The sequence below is a fragment of the Gigantopelta aegis genome, unplaced genomic scaffold, assembly GCF_016097555.1.
Source record: "Gigantopelta aegis isolate Gae_Host unplaced genomic scaffold, Gae_host_genome ctg6149_pilon_pilon, whole genome shotgun sequence".
Classification (NCBI taxonomy): domain Eukaryota; kingdom Metazoa; phylum Mollusca; class Gastropoda; order Neomphalida; family Peltospiridae; genus Gigantopelta; species Gigantopelta aegis.
The window spans coordinates 4,485-17,898 of record NW_024534859.1 but is presented as its reverse complement, the minus strand read 5'-3'; the positions used below and the strand labels follow the sequence as shown (position 1 = coordinate 17,898).

At 33.0% G+C, this 13,414-nt stretch overlaps 1 pseudogene; it reads left to right on the top strand.

Moving 5' to 3' along the window:
* The first annotated feature begins 2,186 nt into the window (after positions 1-2,186).
* LOC121366561 lies at positions 2,187-9,862 on the top strand (annotated as a pseudogene).
* The last annotated feature ends 3,552 nt before the right edge of the window (positions 9,863-13,414 follow it).

The following is a 13,414-nucleotide window of genomic DNA, read 5'->3' as shown; positions in this document are numbered from 1 at the left end:
TATTGTTCCTTTTTAGGTCATGTGTAACTTTGACAATTGACAGTAGTGTATAATATGTAATGTCTCCTAAACTGTTGTAATTTAGATACAATACACTATGTATAATGTAACATATAGTATGTAATAAGAGATAATATTTTTTAACTAATAAAAACACGATTAGGCTTATAGTAGTATGTGGTAAATATCCTATACAATTACTTGATCCACAGTAACAAGATTTATGACTTAGAGAAGTATCTTGTGTGTTATCATAATATCTAAATGTTAGTTCTTGCCCTACTTTAATGTCTGCTATAGTGAAAAGACATAGATGTGGAAGCATTGAGTCCTTTCGTACTGGTAGCAACTTGAGATTAGGATTACACGAATGATTCTTCATTTTACGATAGTGAATACTAAGAATGGGCTAAAGTTAGATCAAATCTAACTCAGAGACTACTAGTGACTTTGTTAGTCTTCATAAATAAAAATTAACACAAAAACAACGTTATTAATTTCATATTAAAGTATGGTCTTTCTTTGCAGGCGACCTTGACACTTAAAAATATAAATGATATAAAATATTGATTGCTCCTACAAAAATAAAATAAATCTATATTAGTTGTCAGGTATTATGACTTCATCATATTGATACTGACTTATCTTTAATTTTTTAATAGATTCTAAATATCAGGATTCAAGCATCTAATAAACAGTCAAACCAATTAAAAAATTATTATCTGAAAATTTATGCTAATATTTAATAAAATTTTGCTTATATAGTTTTATGTTTGTAAATACAAATTGCATATTTTGTATACGCTATGCAACTTATCAAATTCATCCTTCCCAGTAGTTTAAGTAAATGTATGGTAAGATATAAAAACACTAAAAACCCTTGTGTGTCAAGTTGTATAAGTTGTATATAATAATAGAGTTTCCAAGTACATAAAATTGTAATAAATATGACGAAAATACAGAGATATATACAACTATATATTATGAATACATTTAAAATTAAAAAAAAACCTTGTGTGTTGCCCAAACGATTCCTACCGCTCACCCAATCAGGCTTCCACTTAGGCTCCAGGATTCCCTGCTATTGCTAGCTAGGACCGCCACCTGGCTTGGTAACCCTCGTCCGAAGACGAGGTAATCCTGGCTGGAGCATCGCCCTAACTTAAACCAGCCGTACGGGATTCCAGCTCTTAGGGATTTTGCATTCAGGAACCGGGAACCACAAATACACCAGCCTCATCTCGTTTAAAGGGAGACTACCAGCCCTATCCTAGTCGGCCTTTCGGATACTCCGTAGAGTATGCTGGTAACCATCTCAGAGGTCTGATGCATTGCAGAACGCTGGCCCACAACACACTGGCACTCATGACTGCTTTAGTTTCCTTTTATATTTACTGCAGATTTTGCCTTCAGACACTTGTGGGCGCATTGTGTACGATTATGAATCTCATTAACGGCACATATGAATAATATTATGATTACCGACATCACACTTAAGACAGTCCAGAGTAGGACAACACTATTAATGATAATCATATTTTAATTTTTAGGGGCTTAAATAAAATCCATATAAAAAACATTCTTCATTATCTTTTGTTCCTTCTTAGTCCATGTGTTAACTTTGACAATTGACAATAGTGTAAAATATGTAATGTCTCATAAAATGTTGTAATTTAGATACAATAACACTATGTATAATGTAACATATAGTATGTAATAAAAGATAATATTTTTTTTAATTAATAAAACACAATTAGCTTATAGTAGTATGTGGTAAAAATCCTATACAATTACTTGATCCACACTAACAAGATTTATGACTTAGAGAAGTATCTTGTGTGTTATCAGAATATCTAAATGTTAGTTCTTGCCCAACTTTAATATCTGCTATAGTAAAAAGACAAAGATGTGGAATCATCAAAAGCAACAGCAGACATAATCAAATCCTAAAAAAGAAATAATGAAGAGTAATGACGTATTATGAGTTAACGTAAACTGCTGTGTGTCCTGTTAACTTACACGCCAGACTGTTGAAAATATTTATGAAGTTTGAGTTATAGTTTCTTCTTAAATCATATCAACATTACTCGTTGCATTTTTGACCCAAAAATTGTTTATCTGGTACTCTGGTACATGATGTCAGAACAATATTTAACCCTTTCAATTCCAACGCTGGTATTCGTTTAATGGCTAATAATTTACCTTCCCTTAGTCTTGGAAGTATCCCTTGGTCGACTCCCCATCGTCATATTCCTGTAGGAGGAGGCGGTCGTAGAGTGTCTCACGAAGATAGTTTACTTAGTAGTTTAGATGAAGTGAGATATTCCACTGAGATCAATATATACATATACATATATATATATATATATATATATGTATATGTATGTATGTATGTATGTATGTATGTATATATGTATGTATATATATGTTATATATATATATTACATACATTATATAAGTATTATGATGCTTAATAGGTACCCTTAATGAGTGAGGATGGATCTGATCATGAACAAGATCCTATTAGCTACTACCAAAGAATGAAAAGGCAAGATTTAGAATATGATGGGACACACTGTAACTATTTATTAGATTTTGGCATGATTGTATCTTCAAAAGTGAACCATCATTACCTAGAACTATTGTCATGACAGATAAAATAGCTGTAAGGCTAGTAAGATATGACATGAGTATTACTCTACTTATTAGAAACAATATTCATCAAACAAGATATGTAATCAGAAATATAATGTTGTCACTTTCCTACCAAAGGTTGTATGACACTCATTTCTCTAATTTATCAACCTAATGACAATTTATAGGTATTATATCAGCAATTTAAGGTTTTCTGAATCTATATTTTTTGATGATTGCTTTATCTCAGCTTGTTCCTCAATTACGGATTGGTTATTGGTATACATACTGGGGTCCACTGGTATGTTTATTCTATATACATAACATATCAATTGCTTGTAGATATTTGTTATTAGTGTCACGATGTGTCGTGAAATTTTTGATGACATTAAAAAGATATACAAGAGACAAAGAAATCAATCAACAAAAATATTACAAAATGACCAAGCAAGGTGAGCTGTAGTTAGATCACCATAATATCTTTGTTGCTTGAACAGGTCTTGTAGTTACTACCAGTGACAAGATTGCCATATCAGATGTTATTGTCATTAATAGGGTACTGAGCTGAGTTCAAATGCTAATTATTGCTAATCATTTAGGATCAACGTGTACCAGCAGATATGATCTTATTACGTACTTCATTAAGTAATAATGGTATGATTTTATAATTGGTATTTTAATTAACAATTATAATCTTTATAGGGTCCCCCTATTTAATTAACAATTATAATCTTTATAGGGTCATGTTTTATTCGTACTGATCAATTAGATGGCGAAAAAAAGATGGAAACTGCGCACAGCATTACCTTGTCTACAGCAATTAGAGTGTGATGAGGTATCTTCATTTTCAATGTGTTCATAGTTTTGATTCGATCATAGGACTTACTATCACAAAATATAACAGTGATTGTTGAACCTCCTCAAAAGAAGCTGTATTCATTTACTGGGAAATTGTCAATGGTACATTCTCTCAATGCTAACTATAAAACATCTTTACTTCTCTTCAGGATGGAAATAGCAATGATGAAACTATATATGAACCCCTCTCTATAGTGAACACATTATGGTCAAACACTGTTCTTGCTACAGGTATATTGTCTTTATTAAATGTTATTATATTGACTTATTTAGGCTCTGTGATGGGTCTGGTCATTTATACTGGCCATGATACTCGTAGTGCACTCCACACTAGTACACCTAGAGTCAAGGTGAGTTCAATGAATTCTTTCAAGTTTTTTGAATTTCTCTAAAGAATGGACAAGTGGATGAGGAAATCAACAACCGGACAAAGCTTCTCTTTTTAGCAATGTTGATTGTAGCTGTAATTATGTTAGCACTGAAGGTAATGAATGAACAAAAAACCACTATATTGTTAGTGTCCTATGCATCAGGGCTTTTCAGGACCATGGTTTGTATATATCATACGGTTTGTAATACTCTTTTCATACATAATTCCAATTAGGTAAAGATTGTTATGTCATTGAGATCCTAGTCATTTTTTTATTTTATAGTTTACGTGTCAACTTGGATATGGGAAAACTAGTATATAGCTGGATCATTCAAAGAGATACTTGTATTGCTAATACACTTGTAAGAAGCAGTACCATTTCTGAAGAACTTGGTCGAATTGAGTATTTGCTCAGTGACAAAACTGGCACTTTGACCAAAAATGAGATGGTAAATAGATTTAAATTTTACAAATATGTTCTACATAGTCTTTGTTCAGGTATTTAAAAAAGATACATTTGGGATCTATGTCCTATTCTGCTGAGTCTGTTGATGAGGTAAGCATGTCTTTTGAAATTGCTGGGATAGTGGGAGTGCTGGTAATTTGATAGAGCCTCTGCTAGGCTGTTGAAGTCGTGATAATGATCGTTTGAGCGGTTGATCAGAAGCTGATGCAGCTCTGGTATAAAATTCTTGATCCCCTGAGTCTTGATCTTGTTTTATAGTTTGTACTGGTTTGATTACGTTTCCTATGTAAAAGTATATATAAAAACAATTTATAATTAACAATGACCTACCAAAAGTGGTTTGCATCATCTTGACCAATTTAATAATGTCAGGGGACAGCCTTTTATACCTTGATAGGAAACAATTGTTATGTTTGCCGCTTAAAAAAAAGATAATGATTACTTTCTGTCAGACAAAGAGTTTGTTCTGCAAAAGCTCTCCCAGTTTTCAATGAAATATTGAGAAGGTTGGTAATCACCACAATAGTATCTCATCCGAAAACACTGTTTGGGTTGTACACGAAAATGTTGGAGAATTTTTTTAACAGCTGGATGGTGGAAGGTCAGCAAGCACAAACAAAACAGCAGCTATACGTCGAGTTTCTTCTTGTTTACTGGCTAACATATTTACTAAAAGAGGAATAACACCTAGTGCTACAAATCCTCCTGCCAGCCCTGCACGCATGTGTACTAGTCCACAAATTAAGACGCCTGTATTCACTTCTAAATCTAGGTTTGCATTGACGTTTTGCTTAAGACTGTGCATCAAACGTTTGATACCAAACGCCATAATTTGAGTAGGTTTATAATCAGTATAAATTCTTGCTAATACCACCATTTGAAATGCAACTTCAGCATTTAACACTTCATCTTTGCTAGCTAATGTTAAAAATGGCTGTATAAGCATGCCTCCATTTGTCACCATCTTCGCTTGTATTTGAGTTGTATTATAAGCTAGATAGCACACTGCACGTGTATATATGATGGATACACCACCACACCATCTTTGTAATGGTTTGTAATAAATCCTGCAAAGATTTGACACGTAGTATAGCATTCTTAATAGTTCTAGTTCGAATAGAATATGCAGCTACAGTACATAATGCTTGCTCTTTGATTCTACTAGTCACGTTATTTTGGTATAATCTTAACAACAATGGATTCCATCCACTTGCTGTAAACCAGATTGAGCACTTGTGTTTGGTTGCATGCCTAGACGACAGCCAAGGTTTTCTAAGGCTTCCATTGCAGCACATTAGTATCATCTTCAGAATTATTTCTGATAATGGTAACAAGTGATATTATACCACCTGACTGTATTATTTGTGACTGCAAGTTGTAGACAGCTGGTGTGAGTAATTTTAGTGCAGAGATAGCTAATGTTTGAAGGTTCTGACTTCCTAATTCTGTTAGAACTACTAGGCAATCTGAACCAAGCACTGTTGCTAATGCTCGCCTTTCAGCTAAATTGTTACCAGCTGTCAACCATAATATCTCAAATGTAATTTGTTGAAGATGTGTGTTAAGACCATGTTCAGTAATATGCATGAGGATAGTGATTGCATGTGGATGCTTTTTGATCACATCTTCTACATCACCATTACCAGTACATAGTGAACGTAATAAAAGTATGCAGGACTCCATAAGTACTTTATCAAATGGTTTTAAAAGGAGCAGAGTTTTTTCAACCAATCCTACCTTAATTGAGCTTTGTTTGACTGCATTACTAGAGATAACTAGGCTATTTAGTGCTGATAAAGTACTTGCAATGACCTCTGAGTCATTGCTGTTTGACAGAGCATGCATGAAACCAGCCATTACTTCATGAGAAGCAAATTGATCTGCTAACAAAGAGAGCTCTTTCCTCCATGAGCAATACATTTCATTGCAATAATATGTAGATCTTTACTTCGATGCTGTTGCAAAACTTTGAACAGTGTCAATGGGCCTCCTAATGCAAAAAACCACAGCAGAGCCATCAGAAGCATAGTTAGTTAACTCTGCTATTGCTGAAGAGCTCTATAACAAGCTTTAGTATCTTCTATTATTTGCATTAATAAGATGAGATGTTTTGGTATTTTTGATGGGCAATTGTCTCAGCTAATAATGGTATTGTTAATGCCACTGATTTTGATATACTAGCTCCTGCTGAAACTAACTTGTCTTGAAGGACACGTTCCAATACCGCTTCAAAAACATTGACAATGTGGCATTGATGAAGGGTAGCTACAATATCATCTTGTTGATATGATAATAGAGTGGACAACACTGTCTCTAAGGCAAGTAATCCATTTGTAAAGGCACTTACCCCAGGTTGCATGTACTGTACATAGTAACACACTTGACTAAGAATTCCGTTACCAGTGAAGGGAGGTTCATTTATTATAGCAAGTATCAAATGAACATGACCTGATGAAGCTGCAACTTGTACTACTGACAGTCCAGCACCAGATGTTGTTGTACTATTGGCACCAGCTCGTAATAACACAAGAAATGATTCGATAGAGCCTGACTTAGCTGCTAGTAAAAGTGGTGTCCAAACTCTCCATATCGTTTGTCCTCTTCTCTAAATCTTCAGGAAATGAAAAACATAGCTTTTTCACTCTTGGAAAGTAATTTTTGGCAACTGCACGATGCAATAAAGTCCATCCATTGCTTTCTGAAAATGACTTAGTAGTAGCAGCAGCATTAGCCATAACTTATGTTACTCTAAGTGCAATATTCTTTATGTCAAATTTTGGTTTCAGGTTAGAAGATGTCTTAGTTTGTGTTACACTCATAGTCATCCATCCTCAAGTCAAGTTAGTACAAAGTCTTTTAAGTTGTCATTTTATAAACTTCATCATCTCAGGCACTTAATGTAAACAAGTTATTGGAGAGTGTACTAGCACTAGCTCTTTGTCATAATGTCAACCCTATCAAAGAAGAACACGAAGAACCACTTGAAGATGATGAAACAGACATCTTGTTGTTTTCTAGAGAAGCCCCTTCATTACAAAGTCTTTGTTATCAAGCTTCAAGTCCAGATGAAGTAATATTATTATTTTGTAGAAAATGTTATTTAATTATAAAGATTGCTTTGGTTGAATGGAGTAAAAGTGTTGGAGTGACTTTGATCTCTAGAACAATTTCTACTTTACAACTACAACTACCAGACCACACTGTCATTACATATGATATATTACACATGTTTCCTTTCACATCAGAAAGGAAAAGGATGGGTATCATTGTGAGGGTATGTTTTATAAACACTATATTATTCTAATGTCTTATTTGACATAGAACACTAACACAGGCCAAATAATTTTCTATATGAAAGGTGCTGATTCTGTTATGAATGCTATTGTTGAATACAGTGATTGGCTAATTGAAGAAGTATGATAACTATTAACAATACCCACCTTAATTATTATAATATCCAGTGTGATAATATGGCTAGAGAAGGACTTCGACTCTTGTGGTAGGAAAGAAGGTTCTTTCTGAAGATCAACTTTCCATCTTCAATGTAAGCTTAACTACTGTTTCTTTTGAAAAAAGTACATGAATTGACATTTTAACTATAATTTTCTAACAACATATGTTGCTTTTCTAACAGACACTTTAAATATTTTTTCTATTTGTACATAGCATCATTACAAACAAGCACAATTGAGTGTAACAGATAGAGAAGTACAAAGTGCTTCTGTAATTGATAGTTTAGAAGAAAACTTGGAACTTTTATGTGTAAACTGGAGTTGAAGATAAACTGCAAGTAATGTTAGCTTGTATAATTCAAAAAAATTATGTAATACATTAGAATGATGATCAGTCGTCCCACATTAGAACTATTGAAAAATGCAGGAATCAAAGTAACATATTGTATTATTATTATATGTGATTATGTAATGTAAAAAAGGTATGGATGCTGACAGGAGATAAAATGGAAACTGCTACATCCATTTCTCTTAGTGCAAAGTTAATTAATCGTAATCAACCAATCTATACTTTCCACCAGGTACCTGGGTCATTAATATCAATCATTGTTATAGTATTATACAAGGTATCTACTCGGGCTGAGGTCCATTCACAGCTAAATCAGCTACGTAAAAAAATGATAATGCTTTAGTTATTACAGGACAGTCACTGGAAGTGAGTACATGTCATATTATAGTGCATTATATTTCACTCAAGTTATGTCTACGTCATTATGAGCATGAGTTTGTTGAACTAGCATGTCAATGTCCTGCAGTAGTTTGTTGTCGCTGTTCACCAAGTCATAAAGCTCAAATAGTTCATCTGCTAAAGTCATACACTAAAAAATCAATTTGTTGCTATAGGTATTATTATAGACACTAAATCTTTCATATAAAATGTTATGATACATAGGAGATGGCGGTAATGATGTTAGTATGATTCAAGCAGCTAATGTAGGTATTGGAGTTGTAGGCAAGGTATAATCAATAATGCAGACACATGAACTATTATTATTTATAATAGGAGGGGAAACAAGCATCTTTAGCAGCTGATTTTTCTATATTACTCAATTTAGTCATATCAGTCGACTGTTATTATGGCATGGAAGAAACTGGTAAGTAATAAAAAGATATTTGAATGGTCATTATTTGTGGTCCAGTTACAAGCGATCTGCCTCACTCAGTCAATTTGTTATTCACAGAGGTCTTATTATTTCAGCTATGCAGGTATGAATAGAGTCATAAAAAATCACCTCTTTTCTCTTTAGGCAGTTTTTTCTGCGATTTTTTATTTTGTGTGCACTTTCTCTTTATGAGGGTATTTTAATGATCGGGTAAGGCTCTCTATTGGTATCAATAGTTTCGATCATAGATACTTTAGTTATTCCACAATTTACACAATGGCTCCAGTCTTTCTCTTGTTCTTGATGAAGATGTCTCTTCAGATGTAGCATTAACTTATCCAGAACTCTATCAAGACCTTATGAAGGTAACCATTAACTTACTTTATCTCTTACATCACAAATGATAGGGTCGCTCCTTGTCATTAAAAACTTTCTTCTTGTGGATATTAATCAGTGTTTATCAAGGTACATCATATTCTTATGATACAAGTAAAGCAATCATTTGTGTAGGTGGTATTATTATGTTGCTTGGATTTTGGCTATTTGAGTCTCAGTTAATTCATGTTGTAGCTATCACATTTACTGCTCTAATATTGACTGAATTATTAATGGTGCATTAACCATTAGAAACTTGGCACGGACTTTATGATACTAGCTGAAATAATCAGCATTGTTATTACCATTTTATCACTTGTTCTTCTCAAAGATTATTTTGGTAAAGATATATCAATATAATAAAGTAATATGCATCTCTTATTAGATGGCAGTTTTCTGTTGACTTTTGACTTTGTGTGGAAGACAACACTTATTACTACATTAAGCTGTGTCCCATTGTTAATAGTGAAGATTGGATATCGTAGATGTGCCCTCCAAGTTATGCAAAACTCTTGAAACAAAACTCTATGTTTAGAAAATTGTTGTAAATTATCATGTTCATAACTACTATTTCTGTTTAACTGTTTTGACTTGATATTTGTGATCCTAACTGATTTGCTTGTATTGAAATTTTGTCCATTAGCTGTTAGTGAAAGCTGATCTTTAAACTTTGAAGTTTGTGGTTGTCTTTGTAAGTATTGTGTTCTCTCTTTCTGCAATACAAGTATCTTTTTCCCAGACGAGAAAGTTGGCTTAGTTTGATTGCTAAAGTCAGTGTGCTGCTTCCCAAGGATTAGGGATATGGAAATGACTGTTCAAAAAAAACTTTAAAAGTTGTAGAGAGACATTCTTGTTTCCTGTTATAGGAAGGCAGAACAATTCCAAGACAATATTATTAGTTTACCTTAAGTTTGTGGCTGGTCTTATATGAAGAGGAATTGACTGCACAATTAAAGATGAACAAAACTACAAGAAAATATAAGCTGTTCCTGGTAACATATTATACTAACCTGCTGCTGAAACATTTCTACAATAAAATAGGTGGGGCTTGCTAATTTACGGAAGTATATACGTAAACATTCTGAATTTTTTTAACGAATGCAATGGAAGAAAAATTACCCAATTCCGTATACTAAAGTTAGTCTTGCCATGATGAGTCGTAGTGGTAAAAAGTTCTCGTCTATTTACTTACAGTATACTTGATGTACGAGAATGAGTTAGACGAGGTATTTAACATGTAGTCAATCCAATTTAACATGTGTGGAACTTTATTAGAGATTAGAGAGGTGTCATCGTGACCTCACAACTCTGACTCTTCTATGAAGGAAAATGAACTCTATGATCAACTTAATATTAAGGTATTCTTAATTAGTTATTTAATAGTAATAAAAGTAGGTTTGTCGAAGTGCACAAGATCACGAAGAGACTACATTAGCTCTGTTGTTTTCAGTTTTGACTGACACATCTTTATGTCATAAGGTATATATAATTTGTAATAATTAATGTTTTATTTCCATTGTATTTAGTCCTATACCACACTAACATTAGTGACCAGAGATGGTATGGGTGTGGTTTATTCATATTACAGAACTTTTGATTTTAGAAAGAAACTTCCAAAATTATTAGATACAACTCGAATGCAAGTAGGTTAATAAAACTGTCACTCATATCCTCTCTCTCTCTCTCTCTCTCTTATCATCTCTCTCTCTCTATCTCTCTCTCTCTCTCTCATTAGTTATTAGGGTTAACTAAACAGCTCATTCAAACTAAGGTAACTGGTGCAGATCGACTTTGTTTTGCCTTCCTTAAACAAATGCCAGGTAAGAGAGTATAATGATATTATAATTGATTACAATACAATAGTGGTAGTATTGCACCTCAGGATGTTTGGTTAGCTGAAAATCTTTTGCAACTGTTTTTCTTGACAATAGGTAAACAATAATTATGACATTTGTTTGTTTTTATTATATGTAGAGCTTGGTTAGAAGTACAGCCTGCATTAGTAACCAGTGTTATATTCACTTACCTTTCACTTTTACCATCACATTTGATGTCATCTTCTCTAGTTCAGTTACAAGAAATGGAAATTGATTTCACACTGTCATTACTTAGGAGTAAAGTATGTTTTTATTGAATTAGATGTCTTGTGCATTTTCTATTAGTTCAATGACTCTTTACAAATTGGACGAGACTTAGTTAGGTTATTACAAAATGTAGCAAGGTGACCTGATACTATATGAAATAATATTAACATGTAATATTATAGAGTCCCCAAGTTCACTCAATTTTGGTTTGACCTGATACGCATAAACCTGACAAACTTGATCCATCATTTACTGGTTAGTACTATGATTATAAAGGAGGATTGCTATAATGATTTTTATAGGGTGTAACTCAGATTCTCACTCGTCGTACTTCTCGAAGATTTGTTGCTGGTCGAATAGTAACAGACTCAGAAATTAAATTGAATTTCTTGTTGTCCAAGGTGATTACTATTATCTGATATAATTCATTATTATTATTATACAGGTCAAGTTTGGTCTCCATAAACGTTATCAAGAGTGGTTTTTAAGAAAAGTAATAGTAATGTATTTTTACAGTATTATCTTTATTGTATTATTAACAGTATCTGTCAACACCAGAAAGTTTGTTTGTCATTCCTGAATTAATTCGTTTTGTATGCTGTGTGATTCATCCACCTAATGAAATACTTGGATCAGATATTTTACCGCGATGGGCTTTCATTGGCTGGCTCCTCTCATTAGCTCAAGTAATTATGTTCTTAGAAAGTAATCCTTTTAGTATCCCGTGTTTTATAGTCTAATCCTGTTGTATTTGTGCTAATGCATAAGTTGTCTCTTTTTTATGACTGGCTTCTCTACAATCCTGAATTAGATAATATCATGAACATAGGTCAGTTTGTATGAAATATTACATTAGATACACTCATTATGTAGAACCTGCTGCATTACTAATGTTTCATTCTCTTCGTTCTCATCCACAAATCACAATATCATTACTGGACTTTGTGTGCAGAGTCAGTTTACTGTTACTTGAATAATGTTAAACATATTCTATTATAACAGCTTGTACCACAGTTCAGTGTAGAGCTAGCTCCCTCTGTAAAAAGTGGAATTCAAGCAGCTTTTGAAGATGTTGTTAAAAAAGGAGTACTGTCGTAAGAGATCAGAACATAAATCAACAAATTTCTTTGTGTTGCTAGATCATTAGAACCATTGTTCTGCAGTGTTAAACTAGATGATGAAATACAGACTTTACTAAAAACAAACATTTCCTGACCTTTACACACAATGTACAATCATGATAGATTAATGTATATTTTATTGTTTTGCAATAGTATCATCAACTGTTTCATATGATATATCGAGCAAGAAGAGGAAAACTCTTTAGTTATTGTACTGATGAAGAACTTGTTGGAGAAGAGATGAAGTCACTGGTGTCTTTTCAGGTACCATCAATTTCCATTGTTATCACAATACCCTCAGTTTTAATAGAACAGCTTTCACCAGAAGAACAGACTGTTGAAGAGGATGACCCTGGATCAATGTCAATAAATTACCTACCCTTCTACAAGAAAAAATGGAAGAATTTAGAGCTAAAAGGTAATCTATCACATAATATTAAAGTCTTAACATTGTCTCTCTTAATAAGTGATTCTGTACAGTTATTGCGTAACATTTTGGAGTTACTTGATGAACAGGTAGAACTTTGTGGCATTAGTCTTTATAAATTTATTAGTTTATAGATGTTATCAATTGGGCAAAACCTTTAGCACATTGCTTGAATGAAGATTGTCGAGATAGGATGTACTCTTCAGTAAGTATTTTTCTTTACATTTTCTAATTTAGTTGTTAATAGAAATAGACCACTCCATTATTTATTGGAGTCTTGTCTTGACACTATAACTTTAACTCCATTGTTGTCAATGATTCAAAATAACCAGTTAAAACTAGGATATTATTCATATACTATTTATATCAAACACCCAAGTTAGTTATAATAATTGTATTTACTAACTTTGTGTCTAGTTTAAACTCTCTGAATATAAAAGCATATGCAACACCCAAAAAATACA